The sequence below is a fragment of the Citrus clementina genome, unplaced genomic scaffold (genome assembly GCF_000493195.1).
Source record: "Citrus clementina cultivar Clemenules unplaced genomic scaffold, Citrus_clementina_v1.0 scaffold_4, whole genome shotgun sequence".
In the NCBI taxonomy this organism is placed as follows: Eukaryota; Viridiplantae; Streptophyta; class Magnoliopsida; order Sapindales; family Rutaceae; genus Citrus; species Citrus x clementina.
In genome coordinates this window covers 9,575,638-9,590,773 of record NW_006262274.1, presented here as the reverse complement: position 1 = coordinate 9,590,773, position 15,136 = coordinate 9,575,638, and the positions used below count along the sequence as shown (strand labels likewise).

The window sequence follows — 15,136 nt, the reverse complement described above, 5'->3', positions numbered from 1 at the left end:
TGTTTGCGAGTTATTTGCTAATGATCGTAAGCCGCTTCCCCAACAAAGAAATTTAATACTGACACATAGATTTGATATCCAATCAGTAACCAACTAGTCCAAAATTCGACGTCAACATTTAGTGCCGTCTGTGGGGAATGATACAAAAAGTCATCTTTGCCTCTATCAACTTTTCATCTGGCTAAAGGAAAGGTAGAATATTATCATGCACGAATGTTTGAGCTCACTATAACAAGGGAACCAAACAAGACCAAATGGAATGCTACCCATGAAGGTTTTGACATATTTATCTTTTTAAGTAAATTGTCATTAAAACTTAAATTGCAATTGCCATGATGGTTAGTTTATTGAAAGTGTAATGCCTGGAAATTCTTTAGTAACATGCATGTTTCAAAAACATGCATGATATCCTTGATGAAATTGAATATTATCACTTGAAATTCGTTGATAATATTTTCTTATGAAATCAACTTGATAGAACTGGCTTCATTTATAATTCATTCAGTAAGATTACATGTTATTACACTTACGAATGAATTGTTTTATATATGCCCACTACATGCTTGTCATAATGTCTTAGACAAGTGATAGTTGAGCTTTGTTCTGGCTACTTAGATCTATGATGTTAGTACCGTCATTATTTTGCTAACATATTAATACTCCTTAATTGATTATTCTCATTTCATTAGACTCTAGAAATAAAGTATGCCCAAAGAATAAACGATTTGCGGTATTGTCAACGGTCAATTTCTTAAATAAAGGCTACTCGTAAAGTTAAACTTATTTGGTGATAAGTATAAAAAATCCACGGATCTTTGGCTTATTTAAGATATTTCCTGCTGGTTTTACATGCCATTAATCAACCATGTAGCTCTTTTTCGTGTGAAGAATATGCAAGGAAGAGATTCAGAACAATTCTGGCTATACACTTAAAAGGAGACCTTGATGCTACAGTTGCAAGCTAATCAGATAAAAAATTCTAACAAATTTATGTCTTGATGCCTACAAGAAAACATGCATGTGCAGGTATAGTATTTACCAGCTTATAGTTTGTAACATAAAGACAACTCATATCTAGCAAACATAGATTTGTTGAACTCACATAAGAGGTAATAGTATAGCTCAATCAATTAGATTTCTTGAAACCCATTCGATAAGATGACAGTTTATGGTTGAACTCAATAACTCGACTTAATTTTTATTGATGTTTCTTTATGTAAGGCCGAGTGAAGTTTAGAACTCTATGAAAAATTTTAGAAGGCTCAAGGAAAGTTGAAATACTTTTAAGAATAATAACATAACCTTATTCAACCTTGAGTCTTGATCAAAATTGAGTAAGAGAAATAAAAACACCAAGTCTATTTAAAGTTAAAAGCTTTAAAACCTGCTCAATGTAAGGTATAAAACTTTAAATTGACAAGAGTTGTTTAAAGTTACTTAAGTCAGTGCAAGGTTAAAAGCCTTAAAGCCTATTTCAGGTAAGGCATAAGACCTTAAACTGATAAGAGTAGCTTAAAATTACTTAAGTCAATTAAAGGTTAAAAACCTTGAAATTTTCTCTAGATAATGCATAAAATTTTAAACTAACAATACCTACTTACTCATGACATGGTCAGCAGAGAAAGCAAAATAAGTTGCTTAAGGTTTTCAGTTTGTAAAAAATTATAAACTTTATAGTTTCTAGTCTTGATTTGTTTCACTCTCAACAGTAGAAACTGGGAGACTGGTGTTTAGGGAATAAAATAGGTGACCACAATCTCCTCAAAGCAAAAGAGAGTAAATAGTTGATAGGCTGTCAGGAGAAAATTTTGGTGCCTTGAGCAGATCACCTCGACTAGGTGGTAATTTTAGTCACTTCGAACAGATCACCTCAACTAGGTGGTAATCTTGATGACCATGAGCAGAACATTTCGACCAGAAGGTAATTCTTTAGACAATGAGCAAACTATTTTGACTAGAAGGTAATTCTTGAGACCATGAGCATATGGGTTTGAGGAGACTAGAACCGGGTCAAACCGAAGACCCCAATTAAGTTCAACTGACAAGTTCCTTCTAAAACGTTGGGCATAACGTCCATGCACGCTTAGCTGCTATAATTACAACTCAATAACTACTTTGTAACAGGTGCATTCAACCCAGTAACGCCAACGCATTAAAGATAGTTCGACAATTCCGGATGCCTATAAAGGTACTAAAAAATCCAAAGCAGGGGGACTCTCCTTCTCAATTTTGATTTTTCTATTACATTTACTTAAGATTATTTTATTCATAAAAGCCAAAAATTACATATTTTATTTTTCCTACAAACCCATAAACTAACTTGGGTGTCGGAGGATTATGCTGGAAAAAGTTCTAGCGCCTCTTACCGTTCTTTGTGATTTTAGGTGTTTGCGAGTTATCTACTAGTGATCATAAGCCGCTTCCCCAATAAATAAATTTAATGCTGATGCAAAGATTTGATATCCAGTCAGTAACCGACCAAAATTTGACGTCAACAATAACCAATGAATGTTAGCCAAACATAAGGACAAGGCACCCACATCTGCTCTTATTTTTTGTTTGCTAATTTAAGAAAACAACTATAATCGTATTGTTTCTCAAATTGCTTAGCCAGGTGGCTGATGAATCTAGTAAGACGAGATCGTGCATGCAAGTGGTATGCACGTGGTGAAAAGCCACCAATATCATAACATGGTTATCTATTTCACAACATCACATGGTTATATATTTGGGTGTAGAATCTTTCTCTAGTGCCGATATCAAATACAATAAAACACAGATTTTAGTACATTGAATATTGTGTATTTTTGTTTGTTAATGTATTCAAAACAGACATCTTTACTTTAACAAAGTGAAAACACTCTCATTAAAAAATGACCTCATATATATATATATATATATATATATATATATATATATGTATGTATGTATGTATGTATGTATGTATAACAAAATTCGTAATATTAACAATAAAATATTTAATTCTTTCGATTTAGTGTTTTGAATTTCACTTGTAAGAAATTTACAATTTTAGCACAACAGTCTTTTAAGATAACAAAAATAAATGTGGCCCAATAAAAACCTCATGTTTCCTCGGTTGCTGACTTATGGAAGAGTTATTAACTCTATGTATTTCATTAGCTCTGGCCATAATATCCATATAGATTGTTAAGCTGTTCACCAACTTTCCAGCCACTGAGAATTGATTCCTCCAGAACCATAACCTCCAAACTGCCACGCCAAAGATACAATCCCAAGGGAGGGGAGATTCAATCTTCCACTTATTCTGAAGGTTGTCCACAGCCCAGTCATGAAGATTCGAGTTAAAGAAAGTGCTATGATTCTCCATTGGAACCAGCCTGCTCCAAGCCTACTTAATACAGCTGCAATCTCTCAATGCATGGAGGATATCTTCAACCACACCCCCACACCTATCACAACCCACATGAACGGGGATATGACGCCTAGCAAGCTCTTTTTGAGTCTTAAGTTTCCCATGCAAAAGCTGCCATAGAAAGAGGCAGATAGATTGAGGTCCCTTCCAAGTCCATGGTGAGCTCCAAGTTCTGTCATGATCAGTAAAGTGCTGATAGCAAAGAGATTCATAAGCTGACCAAACCATGAACAAGCCTCTAGGATCAAAACCCCAGAAAATTTTATCATCCCCAAGATAAGGAGCAGGAGGCATGATCGAAGCTATTTGCATGAGAGTATAGTTCAGCAGCAGATGCTCAAATCTCGACCAATTCCAGCCCCCATGCCCATTCATAAATTCACTCATAATGGCGTTAATAAAATCCTGAGGAATCGGCTGGAGGGCAAGACTGATAAAAGGATTAGACTTCGTAACCCAACAATGTAACCAAAAATGAATTCTAGCTCCATCACAAACGGACCAGCAAGCACCATGCACAGTTGCCGACCACGTGCTGCAAATAGCCGTCCAAATCTGAAACCCCAGCTTATCAGGAAGGGAAATCGAAAGGTTACTAAACTCCAAGCCATTTTTCGAGCAGAATACTTTTACTCATAGTTTGTCCGAGCTCGAAACTACTTCCCAACACAACTTCATCAGCAGTGCCTGGTTCATCTCATCTATTTTTTTAAACCCCAGACCTCCATGAATTTTTGGCATGCAATTTTTTCCCACCCCACCATACTCATTTTGTGACTCTTCGACTTCCCATCCCAAATAAAACGCCGACAAGATTTGTCTATTTTGTGACGCATCGGAGAAGAAAGCAAGGTCGTTTGCATAGCATATACGGGCATAGCTTGAATAACTGATTGAGCTAGGGTAACTCGACCCACAAAAGATAAGTGAGCCGCATTCCAGCAAGTGAGCCGCTTGTCCACTTTGTCAAGAATAGAGTGATACATATCTTTATTCACCCGTGAATGGATTAAGGGCATTCCAAGATAATTACCCAAGTAATTTGTAGCCGAAAAGCCCAATGTAGCACCGATGAGATGGGCATCCCGAGACACAATATTCTTTGAAAAAAAAATACTTTGGTTTTCATTTTATTGACTTTTGCTTCAGAACTTCTACAATAATTCTCCAGAACAGCATTAATGACATAAGCTTGATCAATCGAAGCTTCCGCAAAAAGAAGCAAATCATCTGCAAAAAATAAATGCGTTAGGGGAGTTCCATGTTTGGCCAACCGAATAGGCTTCCATTTTCCATCCATCACTGCTTGGTTTATACCATGGCTTAACCGCTCAATACAAAGAACAAAAAGATAAGGCGAGAGAGGATTTCCTTGGCGGATGCCTCACCCCGGAACAAATGCCTCTGTAGCCTCCCCATTCCACAAAATACTCATACTAGCTGAAGTTACACATTCCATGATGAGCCTCGAAAGATGAATCGGTAAACCAGTCTGTTGTAGCGTAACAAAAATGAAATCCCAGTTAAGCCGGTCATACGCCTTCTCGAGATCGACCTTAATGGCCATAAATCCTTTCTTGCCTGTTTTCCTGCTCATGGAATGGACTACTTCCTGAACCACAACAATATTGTCTACTATATGCCTCCCAGGAACAAAGCTTGTCTTATTAGGGCCTATTAGATTAGGCAGCAAATATTGCAAACGATTAGCTATGATTTTAGTCATTGTCTTGTAAGCTACTGTGCATAAACTTATAGGCCTGAACATCTCTAAGCTGGTAGGGTGCTCCTCTTTGGGAATCAAAACCAGGAGTGTAGTGTTGATTTTTCGTTGAACCTTGCCCGTGGTAAAAATATCATCAATAAATCTGCAGAAGGAAGGACCAACAATATGCCATTGGGATTGATAAAAAATAGCATGCAAACCATCCGTACCTGGAGCTTTCAGCGGCTTCATACTAAACACAACTCTTTTAATTTCCTCCCCCATAATTGGGGCAGCAGCACTATCAACGTCATGATCTTCCAAGATTGAAAATAGATTTGGAACATGGTAATCTTGATAAACTGGAGTTTCACTTTTAAATAAAGAAGAAAAATACCCCACTGTATGGCCTCGTATATCATCCTCATCATACAACCAATTCTCCGAATTACCTCGGATGGCCTCAATTCTATTCAGCCGCCTTCGAGTAATAGTTTTTTATGAAAGAACTTCGTATTTCTGTCTCCATGCAACAACCAATCTTTTCGAGATTTTTGTAGCCAAAGAATTTTCTCTTCTCCCATCACCATTTCGAGCTCAGTTCGCAAGCAGGCCTCTAACCGCATCAAACTTCGAGAGTAATAATTCTCTAGGGTTGCTTGAATCTCATTAATCCGAGCCATAAGTCAACGTTTTCTCTGAAAGATATTCCCAAAAACATCTTGATTCCAAGCTTTAACCGCCTGAACAAAATGAGAAGTCGTTGCACTATAATGAGTTTACGGATCCCACACCTGCTTTACAAAATTATTGAAATGTTTATAATGAGTTTACGGGAGTCCCGGATTAGAACAGCCTCTTTTAATTTTTTTTGGTTTGGCTGCACATGGTGGGCTCCACCATGTGCAGCCACAGGTGGCCTTTGGATTCAAATCCAAAGGCCACCAGCCTTTCTCCCGGACATTGTTCCAATCCGAAATTCCGGATTCGAACAGTACTCTATATATATATATATGTACATATATGTATATGTATGTATGTATGTATGTACGTATGTATAACAAAATTCGTAATATTAACAATAAAATATTTAATTCTTTCGATTTAGTGTTTTGAATTTCACTTGTAAGAAATTTACAATTTTAGCACAACAGTCTTTTAAGATAACAAAAATAAATGTGGCCCAATACTATTGTGCCATAAATAAAGCTCATAATTACTCTCTATATACATGTTAATATTTAATACATGTGACCCCAAAAGGAAGTATGATTATGGAAAAATTTTCAGTGCTTAATTTAGATCTAGAGTTAACTTGTCCTTATCTTTTCATGATTTTTTGTTATCCGTACATTTATAATAATATAAAGTTCAAATTTAATAACATATTTTCTTACCTAATAATTAATAATCTCATTTTTTTAAAAAGATCTATACAAAGTTCGGCTTAATATTGAATTAGTTTAGAAGATTGCTCGTCACAAAAGAAATATAGTTGTATTCATGCACTAAACAACCTTTTAATTGCATATGGCTGGTTTTTAACATTCTTTATGGTTTTTTATTGAATTCAGGAAGCTATAACTACATTAGGTCACATTTTTTAAATTGGTTATTGTCTTTTTATGCTTTGTGGAAGATTTTAGAAAAATGATATTCTAAATTGATGTTATTCCTCTTAATCTTAATATGGAGAAAAAATTCTAACATAATCTTTATTTTGAGAGCAAAATGAAAACGAAAACCAAACTGAGTCCAAATAAATATGGTAAAGTAATGACTTATATTCAGATTATATATCAAATGGGTTATAAGTTTTTTTATTTAAAAACTCCAGACTTGTCAAAAAGTTAGTGTAAGGAAAGAGAAAAGAAAAAAGAAAAAAGAAAGAAAGAAAGTGGCGGACCGCTCAGGAAAAGAAAAAAATAAAATAAAAATCAAATATTAAATGAACAATAGCCAATTTTGGTTATAAAAGGAGGCGCTTCACCTCATTTGCATTCATCTTATTTTCTTCAGCTTATTTTTTCTCTTAAGAGTAAGGAGCAAAGAGAGTTGAGAGTGTCAGACTTTTAAACTCTTATCATAGTGATTTGAGAGATTGGGTGTATAGGGGTTCTAGGTAGTGAGCCAAAATATTACAATACTTATAATCCTCATTTCACTAGTAAAATATTTTCCTTCTGTCTTTGCTCGTGGACGTAAGCTAAAAGTCGAACCACGTAATTTCAGGAGTTTCTATGTGATTCTATTGTCTCATTATTTCTCAATTTCATTTTAGTTGCATGTCTGCTTCACCTATCAATTTTCCAACAATGGTATCAGAGCTATTGATTGAATTTTTTAAATCGAGTATTGTTCACGTGAACGGTATTGTTCACATATACAATACTATTCACATATATGGTACTACTCACATATACGGTACTGTTCACGAGAAACGGTGGGAGCGATCCAAGAATTTTATAGTGCAAAGCAGGGAATAGTAGTGTGAGTGGAGTAATCGTGTGGTTTTGTATATGCCTAGGAAAGTTCAGTCACAAAGCCAATAAGAGCCGAAGGAGTCTGGGTTTAAAGTGAAACTGTTGTGACCTCTCCAATCTTTCCTATGAACTTTCTTAGTGTGCATTTTCACACATACAACTATTTAAGGTGGTACACTAACTTGTGTGCAGTATTTATCAATAAAATGGCAGCAAAGTATGAAATTGAAAAGTTCAACGGGAATAATTTCTCGTTGTAGAAAATGAAGATGAAGGCTATATTGAGGAAAAATAATTGTTTGGCAATAATTGGAGAAAAGCCCACGGAGATAACTGATGATGACAAGTAGAGTAAGATGAACGACAATGTCATTACTGATCTACACTTGGCACTTGCAGATGGGGTATTTTCCAGTGTAGCAGAGAAAAAGACAACAAAGGAAATATAAGATATTCTCACAAGACTATATGAAGTCAAATCACTGCACAACAAGATCTTAAAAATGAAACTTTACATTGTTCGAATAGCGGAATCTACATCGGTGACCGACCATATCAACACCTTGAAGACTCTATTTTCGCAACTCACAATGCTGGGTCATAAAATAGAGGAAAATGAACGTGTGGAGCTTCTACTTCATAGTCTACCAGATTCATATGATCAGCTCATTATCAATCTGACAAATAACAATCACGCAGAAAATCTAGTTTTCGATGATGTAGTAGCCTTCGTATTAAATGAAGAGAGCAGTCGAAAAAATAAGAAAGAAAAACAAGTAAGCTCGTAACAAGCAGAAGCACTATCGGTGACAAGAGGGAGATCAACAGAACGTGGCCCCAGTGGGAGTCACAATCATGGTAGATCAAAATCTAGAAGTAAGAAGAATGTCAAATGCTACAATTATGGTAAAAAAAGGCACGTCAAGAAAAAGTGTTGGAACTACCAAAAGAGAAGAGAGAGTAAAGATTATGAGTTATCAAATGTTCAGGGGTGTGTACCAAGTACCTCGGATGATGGCGAAATTCTCTACAGCGATGCATCAACTATTTCAGAGGGTAGAATATGGCTATCTAACGTCTGGCTTATGGACTTAGGAGCTACCTAGCACATAACCTCTTGGAGAGAATGGTTCCATATATATAAACCTATCTTATGAGGATATGTATACATGTGAGATTATCATACCTTGGAGATTGTTGGTATTGGTACTGTCAAAATCAAAATATTTGATGGCACAGTTCACATAATTAAGGAGGTACGATATGTTAATGGCCTGAAGAAAAATCTATTGTTTTTGGGACAAATAGATAGTCTTGGGTGTAAAACCTATGTTGAAAATGGGATCATGAAGATTGCTAGATGCGCGCTTGTGTTGATGAAGGCAAAAAAGATCAATGCTAATTTATTCATGCTTAAAAGGGAAATACTACATAAAACCGATGCATGTGTCGCGTCAAATAGAGAAGAGTCGACAATAATTTGACACCTCAAACTCGACCACATGTCAGAACAAAGTTTGAAGATTCTCTCTGAAGAAAAGTTGTTTCCGGGGTTTAAATCGGTGAACTTACTATTTTGTGAGCATTGTGTTACAAGTAAGTAGCATATATTGAAGTTCAGCAGATCTGTTGCTAAAAGTAAATGCATTCTAGACTTGGTTTATTCTGATATTTGGGAATCACTAGGCATATCTATGGGAAGTGCAAAGTACATAATGACTTTTATTAATGATTATTCCCGGAGATGTTAAGTGTATCTAATCAAGAAAAAGTCAGGTGTGTTTTCAGTATTCAAACAGTAAAAAGCGTGGGTTGAACTTAAATATGGGAAAATGATTAAGTGCTTGATAATGGATAACAGTGGAGAGCATTGTTGATTAATTTTTACTCAAGTGCTATTGATGTCAATGTGCAAGTGTACACAACAAGTAATAAAGTTATGAGTATTCAAGATCGTCTCCACTAACACCAGTATCTTGATGGATGGGTTGCTGTAACATGTTATCATCTTGAAGTGATTCTTGTGAGGACTTAAATTCTACCCCTTTTTTTAGTCACTTCCACAAGGATATCAACATTCTTTCCAGATCTTAAGTTGATTACTTTGCAATGTTCATTTCCTTTTCTTCTTGGATCTTCTGTTTTGCTGGGCAAGCTTCCCTGAGATCTGCTATTCATTGCTGTGGCAAGCTGACCAACTTGGTTTTCTAGGTTTCTTATAGATACGACTTGACTTTGCACAATTGTTTCATTTTTCGCAATATATTCCTTAATCAGTGTTTCTAATGAAGTGAGAGGATTGTGGCTGGTGTGTTTTTGCCCTTGATTCTGCTGATGAAAACCAGATGGTTGAATACTTCTGTTCTGTCCACTCAATGCTGGAACATTTTGATTCTGATTGCTCCATGAGAAATTTGGGTGTTGCTTCCATCCAGGATTATGATTATTTTAGTACAGGTTGTTTTGAGGCTGTCGGTTGAAATTACCCACATAGTTTACTGATGCTAGATTTCCAGGACATTTATCAAATTCATGTTCTTCACCACAGTACATGCAAAATAGTTCAGCAACTTGCTTCACTGCTGCTGGAGCAGACGCCATGGCTTTCACCATGTTAGTTAGTGAGGTTACTTGTGTTGATAATGTTGTAATTACATCTATATTATGTACCCATGTTGTTCCTCTTGCTGCTGGTTGTCTAGTTGATGGCCACTGATAATTATTGTTGGCAATTCTCTCTAGGATTTCATAAGCTTCAGTGTAAGATTTAGATAATAAAGCTTCATTTGCTGAAGCATCAACTATCAATCTTGTACTTGGATTCAACCCATTTTAGAAGATTTCCAATTGTATGCAACAAGGAATACCATGATGAGAACACCTTCTAAGCAGTTCTTTAAATCTCTCTCAAGCCTCATACAAACTCTCGTCTTCCAGTTGATGAAAGAAAGTGATCTTATTCCTCAATTTTGCATTCTTGGTTGGTGGAAAATATTTCATTAAAAATTTATCAGTCAATTCATTTCGTGTAGTGATGGAATCAGATGGTAATGAGTTCAACCATGCTCTTGCTCGATCTCTTAAGGAGTAAGGAAAAAGCCTTAGTCTTAAAGCATCTTGCGTTGCTCCAGCAATTTTAAAAGCATCACTCACTTCCAAAAACAACTTAAGATGGAAATGAGGATCTTTAATTGGTAGTCCATTAAATTGACCGATGGTTTGCAACATTTGAAACATCACTAGCTTCAGTTCAAAGTTTGCAGCTTTCAATTCAGGTCTGACTATTTCAGGATGTACAACTTGAAGAGTTAACACAACATAATCTCTGATAGTCTTGTCTCTGTCATTTGCCATGTAAATGATATTGTTGTTGCCTGGCTGTCTCTGATTAACATGCTCATTCTGTTCCTCTTGATTGTTGACAGGTTGCAATGGCCCGTAAGGGTCCAAATTTCCCACATCCTGCAGATTATCCATGTCTGAAATAATTTTTGAATTCCTTTGTTCTCTTCGCAGTCTCCTTACAGTCTTTTCAATTTCAGGATCAAATTGGAATACAACAGATCTGTCTTTGCGCATGCAAGTGTTGATATGTCAATAAATAAAACAAATCAAATCAAATCAAATTGGCACTATCAAGATTTACTTCACACGTTGAAAATAAACAATCAATCCCTGGCAACGGCGCTAAAAACTTGTTGGTTAATTTTTACTCAAGTGCTATTGATGTCAATGTGCAAGTGTACACAACAAGTAATAAAGTGATGAGTATTCAAGATCGTCTCCACAGGGATTGGTGCTACTCACAATGCTACAACAATCACAATAGTGCAATCTGACTTTATTTCAAGTAGAACAAATTTAAAATTGATTACTACCGAACCTAACAATTGTAAAGAAATAAAACAAATAAATGCAGTAATAAAACAAGTTAAATAAATTGAGTAAAAGAATCAAATGAGAATGAGGTAGTTGAATGATCAAACTCTCTTCATGGGTTGACTGCTTTTCATCAAATTAACACCAGTTGCTACAGTAATTTCTATAGCACTGGACAGAATTATGTTGTATCCTCAGCTATCGCGTGTTGGACTTCTCATATCCTTACGCATCCAAACAATGACCAATTGTTATTCTACCTAAGGCATGTCATTATAAGCATCTTCTCTCTCTACCCTATAAGGTGAATGTCTATGTCTAGTTCTTCACAAATCTTAACTCCAAGTATAGCCCTTATAGAATTCAAGATAAACTTAATTCAGGAAACTCAAATTAAGATCAAGTATTACTCTAATAATATCCACTAAGACAAGCCTTTTTGCGACTCTATCTTAATTTGAACTATTAAATGGGTGGTCAACCGAAATAACAGTTATAATCAAAGTTATTATAGTAAAATGCTACAGCAATTATATAGCAACTCATAAGAACAGTCAAAGACCCATTAAATTATTTGTCATCAAACTACAAGCAAGTTTAGTTCATACTTTGCAAAAGAAAAACAAACAGCAAAATATTGGTCATGAAATACATTGGTTCAATCAAAGAGTAAAGAAAATAACAATTGGAGAACGATAAAGATTGAATCCAGATAACTCTGCTGAATTTGTCACTGATGCAGAATCGGTTCCCTTGAATTCTTGTTATCTTCTCATTTTCCTCTCGATTTTTCCAATGTTGATTCCCTTTTTCCACTGTTTTATGTGATGTGTGCCTCCTTTTATAACTGAAAACTAGGGTAAACAAAAGCATAGGGCGTGCATGAGCCAAATTAGGAAACTGCAGATCGCTCTTCTGCAGATTTCTCGCGCTAAGCTTTCTCTGTCGTTGTTTCAGGATTGCTACAGCAATGGGTTCTCCCTCAACTGCTACTGCACTGCACTGCTCCAGATTCTATTTCACTTCTTTGGTGGCCATATTCTTCCTTCCTTTTGCTATTCTACTGCATCAGCATCCCTTCCATGATTTATAAGATTATGAAAACCTACAATTATACATATGTTTTGAGCACAAATTACTCTAAATCAAACAAAATTTATTAAGACTAAACTAAAATGAATGTTTATGCAAAACGTAACGAAAATGTAGTAAAAACACATCATTTACTCTCTAAGTGATCTTGATTTAAGTCTATAATTGCCATAATAACTCTCATTTCATGGAGTTATCAAGTATACAAAATGCAAGTTTCTTGCTTTCTATAAGTAAGAATGTATTCAGAGGTAGTTCACGGTGGCATACACTCCTCAATAAAATAAAGTGACGGAGCGGACGAATAGGACTCTTACAGAAAGAATAAAAGTTATATTGAGGATTGCGAGCCTACCAATTCATTATGGGCAGAAGTAGCCAAAACTGCTTGTTATATAATAAATTAATCGCCATCCACAGCAATTGGGTTGAAGACTCCGATGGAGATGTGGATTGGAAAGCCAACCGATTACTCTCACCTACATGCATTTGGATGTCCTATGTATGTGATGTACAATACTCAAGAAAGATTAAAGCTAGATTCAAAATCCATGAGGTGTATCTTCTTAGGATAAACTGATGGAGTGAAGAGGTATCGTTTGTGGGATCCCACTGCCCACAAGATCATCATCAGCAGATATGTTATCTTTGTAGAAGATCAACTACAAAAGAGAGATAAGGATGATAGCACTGTAAAAGAAAAGTAAAAAATTGTATTGGTATATGTGGAAAATAATTTAGAAGATTCAGATTCTTCTGAAGCAGCATCAGAGCATGAGGAATAAGTACGAGTTGAGGCCGAGGCTCTAAAAATTCAGCGATCAACTCGTGAGAAATGACTGCCAACATGGCACTCGAAGTATGTCACAAAGATCAATGTTGCATATTGTCTTCTAGCAGAGGATGGAGAGCCATCAACTTTTCATGAAGCTTTAAACAGCCTAGATGTTGCTTTGTGAATAACAACAATGCAAGAAGAAATTGAAGCTCTACATAAGAATAAAATATAGGAACTTGTACCACTACTACATGGAAGAAAAGTCATTGAAAACAAATGGGTCTACAAGATCAAGCATGATAGCAATAACCAAGTGGAGTGGTATCGTGCAAGATTGATGGTTAAATGATATGCTAAGAAAGAATGTATAAACTTCAACGAAATATTTTCTTCAGTGGTTCGACTCACAACAGTCAGAGCAATCTTGGCGATGTATGCTACATATGACCAACATCTAGAGTAGTTAGATGTGAAAAATACGTTACTTTATGAAGAACTTGAAGAAGAAATTTATCTACTCTAACCAGAAGGTTTTGTTGAAAATGGCAAAAAGAACTTAGTTTGCAGGTTAAACAAATCTCTATACGATCTCAAACAGACGCCGAGGTGTTGGTATAAGAGATTTGATTCCTCCATCATGAGTCTTGGATACAGCAGACTCAGTTCAGACCATTGTGCATATTACAAGAGGTTTGAAGATAATGATTTCATCATTTTACTGTTGTATGTGGATGACATGTTGCTAACAGGCCCCAACAAAGATCGAGTCCAAGAATTGAAGGCACAGTTAGCTAGGGAGTTTGAAATAAAGGACTTGGAACCAGTAAATAAGATTCTAGGGATGCAAATTCATCAAAATAGGAATAATAGAAAGATTTGGCTTTCTCAAAAGAATTACTTGAAGAAAGTATTGCGGCGCTTCAACATGCAAGATTGTAAGTCAATTTATACCTCATTTCTTATTAATTTTAAATTATCCTCAAATATGTGTCCTAGTAATGAAGTATAGAGGAATGAGATGTTTCAAGTACTTTATGCATCATCAATGGGAAGTTTAATGTTCGTTATGATATGTACTAGATCAGACATTGCACAAATAGTGGGAGCAGTCAGTCGATGCATGGCGAATCCTAATGAAGAGTATTAGAAAGCTGTGAAAAGGATTTTAAGATACATCAAAGGAATCTCGAATGTTGCATTATGTTCTGGAGGATCAGAGTTTACTATTAAGGGTTATGTGGATTCAGATTTTGCAGGAGACCTTGATAAAAGAAAATCTACTACTAACTATGTGTTTACACTTGCAGGAGGAGTTGTAAGCTGGGTTTCAAAACTGCAGACCATTGTGGCCTTATCTACAACAGAAGTAGAGTACATGACAGCTACACAAGCTTGGAAGGAAGCTTTTTGGATGTAAATGTTATTGGAGGAGCTTGAGCACAAACAAGAGAAAATACACATGTTTTGTGACAGTCAGAATACCTTGCATATTGTAAGGAATCCAGCCTTTCATTCAAAGACAAAGCACATATGGCTACAATATCACTTTGTTTGTGAAGTAATGGAAGACGGAAGTGTGGATTTGCGAAAAATTTATATGAATGAGAACCTAGCAAATGTTTTGACCAAACCAATCAATGTAGACAAGTTTATCTGGAGTAGATCCTGTTGTGGCCTAACAGAGACATAAACAACATGACAATGGCGAAGCAAAAAGAATGGTGTAGAGATTGATTGGTTCTCAATCTAATCTCCATGTAGGAGAATGTAAAAAAGTTAGTGTGCGGTGGACGCAAAGGAAAGAG

The 15,136-nt window shown here is 35.8% G+C and overlaps 1 non-coding gene across 1 annotated transcript; it reads left to right on the top strand.

Annotated features, from left to right (window-relative positions):
• The first annotated feature begins 10,445 nt into the window (after positions 1–10,445).
• LOC112099443 lies at positions 10,446–10,552 on the top strand. The gene has a single exon (XR_002906244.1). It is a non-coding gene; the product is annotated as a small nucleolar RNA R71 (small nucleolar RNA).
• The last annotated feature ends 4,584 nt before the right edge of the window (positions 10,553–15,136 follow it).